The 14,078-nt window shown below is 44.6% G+C and overlaps 2 long non-coding RNA genes across 2 annotated transcripts in view; one reads left to right on the top strand and one right to left on the bottom strand.

Moving 5' to 3' along the window:
* The window catches only part of LOC142187840 (uncharacterized), a 324,300-nt gene extending 312,070 nt beyond the window's left edge, over positions 1-12,230 (top strand). The window contains exons 2-3 of the long non-coding RNA XR_012712593.1: positions 11,136-11,476; positions 11,944-12,230. This is a non-coding gene — a long non-coding RNA (uncharacterized LOC142187840). The remainder of the gene's footprint in view (positions 1-11,135; positions 11,477-11,943) is intronic.
* Positions 1-14,078, bottom strand: part of LOC142187851 (uncharacterized) — a 474,785-nt gene that overhangs the window by 398,088 nt on the left and 62,619 nt on the right. The gene's annotated exons all lie outside the window — the stretch shown is intronic.

Genomic DNA, 14,078 nt, shown 5'->3' with positions numbered 1-14,078 from the left:
AACTACAGAAATGCCCCACATGTGGATGTAAAGTGATGTATGGGCACACTGTAAGGTCCAGAGCTGAAGGATCGCTATTGGGATTTTGGAGGGCAAATTTAGCTGAAATCTGTTTCAGGCACCATGTTGCATTTGGAGAGCCCCTGAAGTGCTAGAACAGTGGAACCCCCCCCCCTCCAAATGACCCCATTTTGAAAACTAGACCCCTCAAGGAATTTATCAAGGGGTTTAGTGAGCACTTGGACCCTACAGGTGTTTCACAGATTTTTTTACCATTGAGATGTGAAAATGAAAAATTACTTTTTTTCCAATAAATCGTCCATTTAGCACCATATTTTTAATTTTTGCAAGTAGTTAGAGAATTAAAAGCCCCTCCCCCAGTTTGTTACACAATTTCTCCTGAACATGGCAATACCCCATATGTGGCCATAATCTGCTGTATGGGTACATGGCGGGGCTCAGAATGGAGAGAGAGCGCTATTTAGCTTTTGAGGGCAGTTTTCTGGTGCCATGTCGCATTTGCAGAGCCCCTAAAGTACCAATACAATGGAAACCCCTCAAAAGTGACCCCATTTTAGAAACTACACCCGTCAAGGAATGAATCAAGGGGTATTATCATTTTGAGCCTAAAAATGCTTCCCAAAAATTAATGTACAAAATGAAAATTGAAATTTTGAAAGAAATCTGCCATTTCGGTGCCCAATACGTGCCCAATACGTGCCCAACACTTTGTGTTGTCAGAGACCTGCACTCCTAAAACTATTAAGTGGCCGATCCCGAGGGGCAAAAAATTATATATATGGGTATAAACTGCTTTTGGGGTATAGATTTAGAGGGACTTTCTGGGCGCCATGTTGTTTCTGCAGAGCCCTGGAGGTGCCAGTGAACTGGAATTCCCCAAGAAGTGACCCCATTTTGTAAGGGCAATTTTAGGGTCTCTGCAAAAGTGCCATGGCATCCAAAAAAACCCCAAACCATCTAAGTCTATGCTCCAAAAAACAAATAACCCTTCTTCCCTTCTGTGTCTGGCTGTGCCCTAATATCAGTTTATACCCACATATGACATTACGTGCATTATCCGGGGTACACCAGTGTCATACATGTGTCATACATGTGGCATAAACTGCAATTTGGGCACACAGCAGGGAACAGAAGGGAAGGAGCGCGATGCGGTTTTTGGAGTGTAGATTTGGATGTTTGGTATCTGGACGTCATTTCATGTTTGTAGAGCCTGTAAGGTACCGGAAAAGTGGATTCCCCAAAGGAATGACCCCATTTTGAAACCTGCACCCCTCAAAGAATTTATCGGGGGGTGTGGTGAGCATTAGTACCCCAGATGTGACTGCACAGCGGATGGCGAAGAGGGAATATATAAGCTGTACGGAGGACATTGCAAACACCACATTCCCTACTATGTCCCAGTAGCTCCTATGATTGGGGGAGTCACTCTGGGGGTCACTTTGGGGGTCACTTCTGGTGTCTGTTCCCTCATAAGCTGTAAATCTGGGGTGTCCCCTGATATCCGCTCGCACAGCTTATATATTCCCTACCTGCTGCAGCCAGTTGTGTTCTAATAATTTGGCGATTTTGGGGGGGTTTGTCTTCACATTACTAGATGCTATATTTTCTTTATTTTTCTGGTGACGCGGCCATATAAGGGCTTGTTATTTGTGGGATGCGATGTATTTTGTAATGACACCATTTTTGGGTGTCTACAATTTATGAATACATTTTATTAACTCTCTTTTTGCTGGATTTTAAAAAATAAAATCAATTCTGGCATTGCATTTTACCTTTTAAATTTTTTGCCATACAGCGTACAGTATAAGTAACATGTGACCTTTATTCTGTGGGTCGGTACGGTTATGGCGATACCTCACTTATAGTATTTTTTTATACGTAACTAATTCTGCAGGACAAAAACACATTTGGAGACATAAATCAGTGATTTTTGCATCGCCATCTTCTGAGAGCGTAACATTTTTATTTTTCAGTTGACAGAGTTGGTTGAGGGCTTATTTTTTGCGGGACAACCTGCGCTTTTTATTGGTACTGTTGTGGGGTGCATATGACTTTTTGATCACTTTTTATAGCATATATTGTAAGGTAAGCTGGCGAAAAATCATTACTTCCAGCGGGTTTTTTCCATTCTTTTTCTCGTCATTCACCGTGTGCATTAAATATTGTTTAGATTTTATTTTACAGATTGTTACGGACGCAATGATACTAAATATGCAAGGTTTTTATTAATTTTTAGGTGGTTTTTTTATATAATTCATTTTCTTTAGATAAAAGGGAATTTTGGGGCTTTATAACTTTATTAATTTTTTCTAACACTTTATTTATTGATTTTTCACTTTTTTTTTTTTTTACTGTTGCACATGTCCCTATGGGACACTTAGATCAGTGATGATTTCATCACTGATCCTTTATAATGCAGTACGAGACACAGCATTCAGTCTCGTACAGCATTAACAGGAAGTGAGGCTGTGAGCAGTCACAGCCTTGCTTCCTGTGGAGACGGCAGGATCAACCAGGTAACGGGGGCATGTAGTAGCCCACTGGCCAGACCCCAGGCTACATGTTTTATACACTGGCACCCCCCAATCTCGCCGCGGGGGGTGCCGGTAACCCCCACAAGATCGTGCAACCGGTTGATTGCCACGATCACGTTCGATCGCAATCAACGGGTTAAAACCCCGCATCGGCGCTCGGGTCCGAAGTGGGGTTAGGGAGCAGCATGTTAGCTGTCATATACAGCTAACATGAGCTCCATTTATGCCCGCACGGCACTGCGGGGATTGTATAAACCCATGACGTACTATTACTTCATGGGTTGTTAAGTACCTAGCGCCCATGAAGTAATAGTACGTCATGGGTCGCTAAGGGGTTAAATGCCTTCTTCTCTACAGTGTTTACACAAGAAAATCCATTGGCCAACAACATGATTAGGGGGAATGTGAACTCTCAATTAAATATCACCTGCTTAACCCAGGAAGAAGTGCGGCACCGCCTGCAAAACACTAACATAGAGAATTCGCCCGGTCCAGATGAAATACACCCCCGAGTTCTGAGGGAATTATGCATGGTCCGATGCTTTAAGGATTCAGTAATGACTGGATCTGTGCCACAGGATTGGCGAATAGCAAATGTGGTGCCAATTTTCAAAAGGGGGTGTAAAAGTGAACCTGGAAACTATAGGCCAGTAAGTTTAACTTCTGTGATGGGAAAGATATTTGAGGGCTTTCTAAGAGATGCTATCCTGGAGTATCTCAATGTAAATAATCTTATAACACCCAATCAGCATGGGTTTATGAGGAATCGGTCCTGTCAGACTAATCTGTTCAGCTTCTATGAGGAGGTCAGTTCAAGACTGGACATGGGTAATGCAGTGGACCTGGTGCATCTAGACATGGGTAATGCAATGGACCTGGTGCATCTAGACATGGATAATGCAGTAGACGTGGTGTATCCAGACATGGGTAATGCAGTGGACGTGGTGTATCCGGACATGGGTAATGCAGTAGATGTGGTGTACCTGGACTTTTCAAAGGCTTTCAATACTGTTCCACATAAACGGTTGGTATGCAAAATGAGAATGTTGGGACTGGGGGAAAACATATGCATTTGGGTTAGCAACTGGCTCACTGGTACTTGTTAATGGTAAATATTCAGACTGGGTCACAGTCACCAGTGGGGTGCCACAGGGGTCAGGGGTCAGTATTAGGTCCTCCCTTGTTTAATATCTTTATTAACCTTTTCGCTGCCAAGGGTCTCTGGAAATTTTGCACCTCCAGTAGCCAGAGCAATTTTCACAGTTTTGAGATGGATAAATCAAACCTAAATTGCAACATTAAAAAAGCATCCAAACCCTCCAAACCTATATATTTTCTTAAAGTAGACACCTGCAGCATTGTCAGAATGCCACTTGGTACTGTATACGAACAGGCACCTTCATGCAATTTTGATTTAAAGTGAATGTTATATGAAAAAATGCAAATAAATGTATATTAGTTGTTAAAAGCGGAAACCAAACAAAAAATTAAATGCACCAAACCTCCTATATATAAGAGTTCAACATGTGCAGAGTTCATACATATCACTATGGCGTGAACCCGCATGCACGTGTCTTCAGAAAATCGCTAGAACTGGAAGGAACAAAATTCTGCTTTGAAGCTGGAAATGTTAAAAAAGTATCATCCTATGAAATGTAGGGATTACACACCATGAAAAGTAAGTGAACCCCTAAACCCTATATATTTTTTGAAAGTAGACAACCTGAAGATTACAAATGTCTTAATGGGTCATCGATAGCCACATCCACCTTCATGCAACTTTGCGACCAACACAAATAATTTTTTGAAAAAATACGCTAAAACACATATTTGCACCTAAAACTCATGTTCAATCTCACATTCATATACAAAATACTTTTAAAATAATAGCTTATGGTGTATACAATGTGTATATATGCTATATGTACCGCAAACATCAACTACAACAAGAGCTCGGACTCCCAAAAACCCTAATACAGAAGATAGGCAGAATTTTGCTGTTATTCACTAATATGTTAAAAAGCTATACTGCACCTACCAAACTGTGACTGTGATACCAAAATCTAACTTTTTTCAGAGTACACAGCATACCGTATATAAAAACACAATTTAATAGTTTATATATACAACCACCTTCATTCAACTTTGCCGCAAACAGAGATTGCTAGCAAAAAATTGCGCAAAAATTCAAATTTGCCACTAAAGTGCGGCTCAAGAAATCCCTTTCTGCAAACATAATGTACTGTCCATAAAACTGCAATATGTGAGGAGTTCATACATACCACACATGTATATATTTACAGGGGCGGGTGTTAAAGAATCGCCAAAATCGCAGAAATGTGCCATCCCATTTTGTGCATGCAAATTAAATAGGACTTTACATAAAAATGTTATTTTCCATCCCCCTATAATAATTTTAGCAATCTATACATTCATCTCTAGTGATAATCGTTATTACTATTATTTTAGTGTGTAACGGATATCGCTTGAGGCGTATTTTACTGTAGAAAGCTCAGGTATAGACAGGACAGGGATTGGGTGAAATGTAAACTTTATTTGCGACTTTATGTATATGTTGTGTAAGTGTTTGGTGCGACTTTTTTTTTTTTGGCGCTGCGACCTGGACAATGGTAAACGTCTGGGTCACAGCGCCAATAAGCTTCCTGGTTATGTTCAGGAGGTATAACATAAGAATACCCCACTAGTAAAGCTCAGGGGGGAATTACATTATAACTGTATGTGATGTTTCTCTGTCTCTCTCTCTCTCTCTCTGCTGCACAGCTCCGTGTCCTTCTTCCTTTCTTGTTAGATCGCAAATTGCTTGCTTAGACAGGGGGGGGACACTTTGGAGCTCTATATCTTTGGACTGCATCAACATATCTTGATGCTTTCAATTGCATTTTAAAGAGGGGAATCTCATCTTTAAAACGGTATCAAGAACTCGATGATTGGATGTACAGTTTTGGAGACATTCACTGTTGAAATGCTGTCGGGAATTGAGATCTGCAGTTGGATCTCAATGCCAAATAGTGTTTTCAACAGTGAATTGCTCCAAGACTGTACATCCAATCATCGAGTTCGAATTTTAAAGATGAGAGTCTTTTCTTTAAAATGCATTTTAAAGCATCAAGATATGTTGATGCAGTCCAGAGATATCGGCATTAGAAGGGAGGACGTACTAAGTACGTCCTCCGCTACTGAAGTGCCACCTTGGGAGCACGTACAGTGTACGTGCCTGGCAGCGAAAGGGTTAATGACCTGGTAGAGGGTTTACAAAGCAGGGTGTCCATATTTGCAGATGATACTAAACTTTGTAGGGTAATTAATAATGAGGAGGATAGTAGAATATTACAAGGGGATCTAAGGAAACTAGAAGCATGGGCAGAGACTTGGCAAATGAAGTTTAATGTTGACAAATGTAAAGTAATGCACTTTGGGCGACGTAATAAAATATCTGACTTTTTACTCTGATCTTTTACTCCTAGGCCAGTGACAGTGACAAGGGGACATCCTCTACCTCTGGAGGAGAGAAGGTTTCACCAGAAACATAGAAGGGGATTCTTCACAGTAAGAACAGCGAGGCTCTGGGACTCTCTGACCCAAGAAGTGGTGATGGCGGATTCACTGAACAAGTTCAAAGAGGTCCTGGTTGCCTTTCTTGACGAGAAAAATATAACAGGTTATGGACTCTAGATTTTAAGGACACGTTGATCCAGGATTTTTATACTGACTGCCAGATTTGGAGTCGGGAAGGATTTTTTTCCCCTGAAATGGGGCAATTGGCATGAGCCTCATGGTTTTTTTTGCCTTCCCCTGGATCAACACTGTAGGGGATTGTAGGGTTATAGATTCGACTTGATGGACTGATGTCTTTATCCAACCTCATTTACTATGTAACTATAGTGTATGACACTGCCAGGGCTCCTAGGACTATATAACTATAATACATAGTGTATGACACTGTCAGTGCTCCTAGGACTATATATCTATAATACATAGTGTATGACACTGTCAGTGCTCCTAGGACTATATATCTATAATACATAGTGTATGACACTGCCAGGGCTCCTAGGACTATATATTTATAATACATAGTGTATGATACTGTCAGGACTCCTAGGACTATATATCTATAATACATAGTGTATGACACTGCCAGGACGTCTAGGACTATATATCTATAATACATAGTGTATGACACTGTCAGGATGTCTAGGACTATATATCTATAATACATAGTGTATGACACTGCCAGGGCTCCTAGGACTATATATCTATAATACATAGTGCATGACACTGTCAGGACGTCTAGGACTATATATTAGAGATGAGCGAACAGCGTTCTACCAAACACATGTTCGATCGGATATCACGCTGTTCGGCATGTTCGATTTGAATCGAACACCGCGTGGTAAACTGACTAAAAACTCGATTCCCCTCCCACCTTCCCTGGCTCTTTTTTTGCACCAATAACAGCGCAGGGGAGGTGGGACAGGAACTACGACAACAGGGACATTGAAAAAATTTGTAAAAACCCATTGGCTGCCGAAAAAATGTGACCTCTGATTCAGAAGAACAGCGGCGGCCATCTTCGAGTCAGTCAGAGCTTGCACTTCGTCAGGGATGGAGGTCTCCGTCAATTTAGCTAGGGATTAGATTCTGGGTAGGCAGGGATAGGGTAGGATAGGAAGGAGAAGAAAACCAACAGCTCTTTTAAGAGCTACATTGAAGGGAGAATCAGAAATAGATTGTCACAGTGTCTACCCACTAACGCTAACGTGGGATTCACTGGCTGCATCAGCGCTACCCAGCTTTCCGCGGTGGGGATAATACTAAGTGGGATACACCGAAAGTGTATTCCCACATACTCTATATACCCTTAATCCACGTTCTAACAGTGTGCCCCCCCCCACACCCCCCCCCCCCATCTAACTTGTATACAGTGGAATATTCAGAGCATATATGTAGCATCACGGTTGTCACGGTGTGTAATCCCCTTAAAGCAGATTTCCTCTACATACATTCAAAATCCCAGGATAATGAAGCTTCACCCAGGTTGTGACAGTTTTCATTCCCCAAATTATTTGGGGATGCATACACCTGAAATCTTAGCCTATTGCCATATTCACCTGGGTTGTCAGTGTTAATTCCCCAAATTATTTGGGGATACATGCACCCTACATCTCAGGCTCTTTCCATATTCACCCAGGTTCTGAGTGTTAATATCCCAAATAAATTGGGGCCTACACACACCCTTAATTTCTTGCTATTGGCATATACACCCAGGTTGTCAGTGTACATTCCCCAAATTATTAGGGGATACATACACCCTACATCTCAGGCTATTGGCACATTCACCTGGGTTGTCAGTGCTAATTCCTCAAATTATTTTGGGATACATACACCCTACATCTCTAGCTATTGGCATATTCACCTGGGTTGTCAGTGTTAATTCCCCAAATTATTTGGGGATACATACACCCTACATCTCAGGCTCTTGCCATATTCACCCAGGTTCTGAGTGTTAATTCCCCAAATAAATTGGGGCCTACATACACCCTTAATTCCTAGCTATTGGCATGTACACCCAGGTTGTCAGTGTACATTCCCCAAATTATTTGGGGATACATACACCCTACATCTCTGGCTATTGGCATATTCACCTAAGTTGTCAGTGTTAATTCCCCAAATTATTTGGGGATACATACATCCTAAATTTCTGGGTATTGGCATATTCACCTGGGTTGTCAGTGTTCATTCCCCAAATTATTTGGGGATACATACACCCTACATCTCTAGCTATTGGCATATTCACTTGGGTTGTCAGTGTTAATTCCCCAAATTATTTGGGGATACATGCACTATTAATCTGAGGTGATTGCCATATTCAACCAGGTTTTGAGTGTTCATTCCCCAAATTATTTGGGGATACATACATTTTAATTCTCAGGCTAATGAAGCTTCACTAAGTTTGTGACAGTGTGTAACCCCCCAAAAAACCTTGGCATACATACATTCTAATTGTCAGGCTATAGAAGCTTTAGCCAGGTTGTGACGGTGTGTAACCCCACCAACACTAAGTGCGATACACATTAATTGTCGGACTATGTACGCTAAACCCAGCATTCCACAGTGTGTCCCCACAAAATCTAAGTGGGATACACACCAATTATCAGGCTATGTACGCTCAACCCAAGGGATACAGGTCCAAATTATACACCCATTTAGTGTAATTCGTAGAGGGATCGAAGAGGACAGGTCTGTGGTTGGCCAGGTACTCACGCAACATGCACCTATACTTTTCCCTCATGATGACACTAGGCCCCTAACTGGCAGTAGTTTGGGCAGGGAGGCGGGGAAACATTAACGTGTACCAGACCTTGTACAGTGTTCCCCTGGTGGTTGTGCAGCGGATGGAAGTTGTGAGCCTCATGGAGGAAATATCCTCTCTGACTCCCAAGAGGTTTTACGGAAACATTTCATCATATTCTGCACCAGTTGCTTGTGCCAATTATTTTTGCAATTTTTTTTCCTCTCCCTTAATATAACAAAGGAACAGACATTTGACCTATACCGGGGGTCGAGGCTTGCTAAAATCCAGTATTATTTGCTCTCCATGATGTGAAGTATGCGTTTCTCTCTTGAAAAACAACCATACATCAAGTCAGCCATGTGTGCCAGAGTGTTACTTGGCATGACTTTCCTGCCCCCAACTGTAAGGATCACTCTCCATTTCCTCCACTTCCCACTCCCCTTCAAACCATCATCAAATGCCACTTTATCCCCCTCGTCTTCCTCTGCCAGCCAACGGTGCGAAGATGACAAGAGTGTGCTATGAATGTTTTCAGTGTAGCATATCCTACTTTTCACTTTTGATAAAGGCCACACTTTCACCAGTATATCAGCCACAATGGTGTTGGTTTCAAAGAACCATTGCACCAACAATTTTAAAACGGTGGCCATGTCTGGACCGTGTTTGAGTCTGGAAAACTACATATCTGATACCAGGTTCCTGCCATTATCACAAAACAAAAATTGCCTGGGCCCAGGTGCGGCGGCGGAAACCACATTGCTGTCGCATCGAGGATGGCATCCCTAACCTCGGGGGAAGTGTGTTTTCTGTCGGCCAAGCTGAGTTGCTTTAGCACGACCTGCTGTGGTCTCCACACCCCAGTACTGAAGTGCGTTCAGGTCGCAGGTGTGGTCGAGGTTGCAGCACAGTAGGCTTTCAGTCAACCCCTGCCATGAATTTTGAGCTGGTAGAGGAGATAGGCCACCCCAGTTTGCAGCCTGGGCCCATCCATAACTCCATTCAGCCAGCCTATCATTACTGAGAGGCAGTGTCCCTGACCACAGGCGTTTGACCATGCGTCAAGTTGACGCACTTACAGTAAAGTGCGGAACTCAGGGCCCCACTTATGTTAGGGGACACGTGGTGGCGCAAGGCGGAGACGGCACACCAACAGAGGTAGTGTTGGCTAGGGCCATCATAGCGAGGTGCCGCACCTGCCAGCAGGTCACAGGAGGCCTGAGTCTCCACAAGCCTGGATGGCTAAATCTCCTGGGCCAGCACTTTTAAGATGAGGTGGTTGAAACCTTGGGCATGTGGGTGGGTTGCGCTGTTCTTCTGCCTGCGATAAAAGGCCTGGGAGATGGGGAGTTCCTGGGAAGAGGCGCATGATGGCCCAGGCAAAAGGAGCAGTGGCAGGAAAAGTGGAGGATGAGGGGGAACTCCCCAAAGTGTCACAGACAGATGTTGAGGTGTCCAGGCTGGTGGTTTCTCTAGGGTGGCTAAAAGAGTGAACATTTAGGGCCTTGCTGCCTCTGGGATTCACCTGTCCTGTGTCTATGGACATGCCTCTGCCTCTAGCCACCCTCTTTGGTGCTGCACTTCCCTCCACATCTACACTGCTTTCCCCCCTAGACATCACCCCTGTCCATGCCGGGTCATTGGCCTCGTCGTCCACCAATTCCAATTGCTCACTCTCCTCTCTCTGCAAACCGCACATAACCATTGCTTGCCCTCATGACTGACTTTGACGAAGCCTATGGTTTTGGAGTTGTAACTCCATCGAAGGTCTCTGCTGCTCACACACCCTGCTCAACACATGTTATATGGGGTTTCAGCGTGTGGTGACCTCGAAAAAAACATCTTGAGCTTCACGCAGATATAGGTGTTGCAGGAGTGAATTGAGGCTAGCAGCGGCTAATGTAGACTTGCAAAAGTGGCCCCCCAAGCTCCACATTTTCACAACTAGATCATCAACATTAGAGTACTTTTAAAAACCGTTGCAGCACTGAGTTAAAAACGTGGCCCAGGCATGGAACATGTTGCAGGCTGCCAAGCTACAGAGCCGATCCCAGGTTCCAGCCATTATCACACACGAAAACATGCCTGGGCTCAGGTGCAGTGGCAAAAACCACATTGCCGTGTCATCGAGGATGGCATGCCTCACCTCCTAGGCAGTGTGCTGTCTGGCACCAAAGCTGATGAGCTTCAGCAGGTCCTGCTGACGTCTCCCCACACCAGTGTTGCAGCGTTTCCAGCTTGTAGCTGGGGTCCACTTAACAGCGGAGGAGGAGGGCGGTGTTTCAGCCCTCCTCCCAGGAATGTTGTGTGTGGAGACAAGTCAGTCCACCACAGTTTGCGACCCGGTCCCCGCCTCAAGTACATTCAACCAGTGTGCCTAGATTGAAAGGTAGCATCCCTGTCCGCATGCACTTGTCCATGCATAGGTGGTCAAGTGGAACTTTGTGCAAAGCGCTGAACTTAGGGACCGCATCATGTTTGGGGAAAAGTGCTGGTGAAAGGTGTGGATGGCACAGTGAGGTGGCGCAGTAGCCAGCAGGCCCAAAAAGGGCAGAGTGTCCACAAGCCGGGACGACAACATCTCCTGGGTCAGAAGTTTTAAGATGAGTCCGTTGAAGCCTTTGGCATGTGGGTGGGTTGTGCTGTACTTTAGCCTGAAATGAAAGGCCTGGGAGATGGGGAGTTGCTGGGAAGAGGCGCATGATGGCGCAGGCGAAAGGAGCAGTGGCAGGAAAAGTGGAGGATGAGGGTGAACTCCCACAAGTGTCAGAGGAAGATTTGGAGGTGACCTGGATGATGGTCTGGACTGCAGCGCCAGCACTGTCAACAGTGGGAGAGGCAGTGGCCGCAACACCAGACGACGATTATTATGCGCTTGCTGTCTCCCACTGAGCCCAGTGCTTGCTTTACAAATGACGGCACATGACAGAGGTGGTAAGGTTGCTCTTTTTAAAGCCCTCAGTTTAGCATTGCAAAGTGTGCAACCCACACTCAGTTTGTCCTCCACCTATACATTTACAAATTATTAGGCCATGTTCCTCGATGGGGGAATTTTTCTAAGGAGGCTAGAATAGAGAGCATCTTGGGCCTTGCTGGCTCAGGCCTAGCTTCTGTCAAGCAGCTGTCCTGTGACTCTGGACATGCCTCTGCCTCTAGCCATCTTTTTCCCTACTTAGCTTGCCTCCACATCAACGCTGTTTTCCCCGCTAGACATCACCCGTGTCCATGTCTGGTCGGTGGCCTCGTCGGCCACCATCTCCTCTTCCAATTGCTCACTCTCCTCTTACTACAAACCGCACATAACCACAGCCTGCCCTGATGGCAACTGTGTCTCGTCCTCAACACTGAGGCAGAGAAACGCTTGTTGGGGGGGGCACAAACACAAAATTGAACAGAAATGGCGAATGCTCCAGTGTTTGGCCATCAAGACACAAAAAGTCGTCTGGTAGCTCCTGGGATTGGTGAAGTGGTTGGACAGAGTGAGGGACAGTTAAAGGACCTGAAAACATCTCCTGGGAGGGGGGAAATGTGGGATGACTCTCCTTGGAAGATTGGGCATGTTGGGAGAAGGAGGACCAGACTGTTGGGTAGGAGGAGGAGTTGAGGTAGAGGCTGAACGGCTGGTGGAGAATGTGGTGGAAGCATTATCCACCATCCATTGTAACACCTGTTCCTGGTGCTTGGGCCTGGTGTGCGTTGTACCCTGCTTAATTCCTCTGTCCTATCAGGAATTGTGAGGAGCACATGCTAATCTTTGTTTAGCATAAAATTGGGGTTTCTGTCCATACAATTGGGGAGGTTCAGAAGGTTTCCAGGTATTTCTCCACTTTCCATAGAGGTGGTGTTGAGTGTGTAAAGTGTGTAGTTGATAGGCTGTACTAGTGGGGTGATACTGTGACTTGTACGTTTTTACAATGCTAGTGCAAGGCTCTCCTCACTCCAAGGGCCAAATAATAGGCTGGTGCAAGGCTCTATTCAGTGCAAGGGCCTAGTACACTGCTGCTGCAAGGCTCTCCTCACTCCAACGGCCAAATACAATGCTGCTGCAAGGCTGTCCTCACTCCAAGGGCCCAATACAATTCTGCTGCAAGGCTCTACTCACTCCAAGGGCCAAATACAATGCTGGTGACAGGCTCTCCTCACTCCAAGGGCCAAATACACTACTGGGTGACAGGCTGTACTCACTCCATGGGCCAAATACACTACTGGGTGACAGGCTGTACTCACTTCCAGACAGAAAGAATGTTTAAAGGTGTATTTCCACTGTCTGAAAGGTGGTATTGAGTGTATAAATGGTGTAGTTGTTAGGCTGTGATAGTGGGGTAGTACAGAGACTTGGGTGTGTTAGATGCCCCCAGACATGCTTCCCCTGCTTTCCCAGTTGTATTCCAGAGGTGTTGGCATCATTTACTGTGGTGTCATAGTGGACTTGGTGACCCTCCTGAGACGGATTTGGGTTTCCCCCTTAACGAGTATATGTTCCCCATAGACTATAATGGGGTTCGAAACCCATTCGAACAGTCGAACAGTGAGCGGCTGTCGAATCGGATTTAGAACCTCGAACATTTTAGTGTTTGCTCATCTCTATTAGTTTTCTTATCTTTCAGCCTCGGTCCTAAAACTTCTATATGACCAAGGCCACATCTACAAGGACTTGACTTAAGTTTCTCCTCTCCTTCCAGTTTCTTATCTAACTCCAAAATTATAGGGATAACGTCCACCCTTACGGAGAGACCACCTTTTCAGGCGTGTGGAGACTTATACAGCTATAGTTGCTCCACTGCAAGGGAACATGGGAGGAATATGCAAACCTGTCTCCCAAGATGTAAATAGGGAGACAGTGCCTCTGTTATGCTGCCCTCTATGGGAAGCACCCTGAACATCATGTCCGACTTTCCCAGAAGACTTTACTGCATAATGCGGGGTTATAACCAAATCAATTTCTCAGCTACGGACGGCACCGTTTCTGTCTGCTTGGACAGAGGCACTGTCTCCCTATTTACATCTTGGAAGACAGATTTGCATATTCCTCTCATGTTCCAAAATTATATTGACAGATTCATTGACTTCCCATGAAATGTGCCCCATTGTTTGTGGATTTATTAGTCAGAACTAGAGATGAGCGAGTAGTACTTGATCGAGTAGGTATTTGATCGAATACTACGGTATTCAAAATACTCGTACTCGATTGAGTACCACTCGCTGTTCGAATG

This window comes from Leptodactylus fuscus, chromosome 1 (assembly GCF_031893055.1).
Source record: "Leptodactylus fuscus isolate aLepFus1 chromosome 1, aLepFus1.hap2, whole genome shotgun sequence".
Taxonomy (NCBI): Eukaryota; Metazoa; Chordata; class Amphibia; order Anura; family Leptodactylidae; genus Leptodactylus; species Leptodactylus fuscus.
The sequence above is the reverse complement of the archived record's forward strand: the minus strand, read 5'-3'. Positions and strand labels throughout refer to the sequence as shown.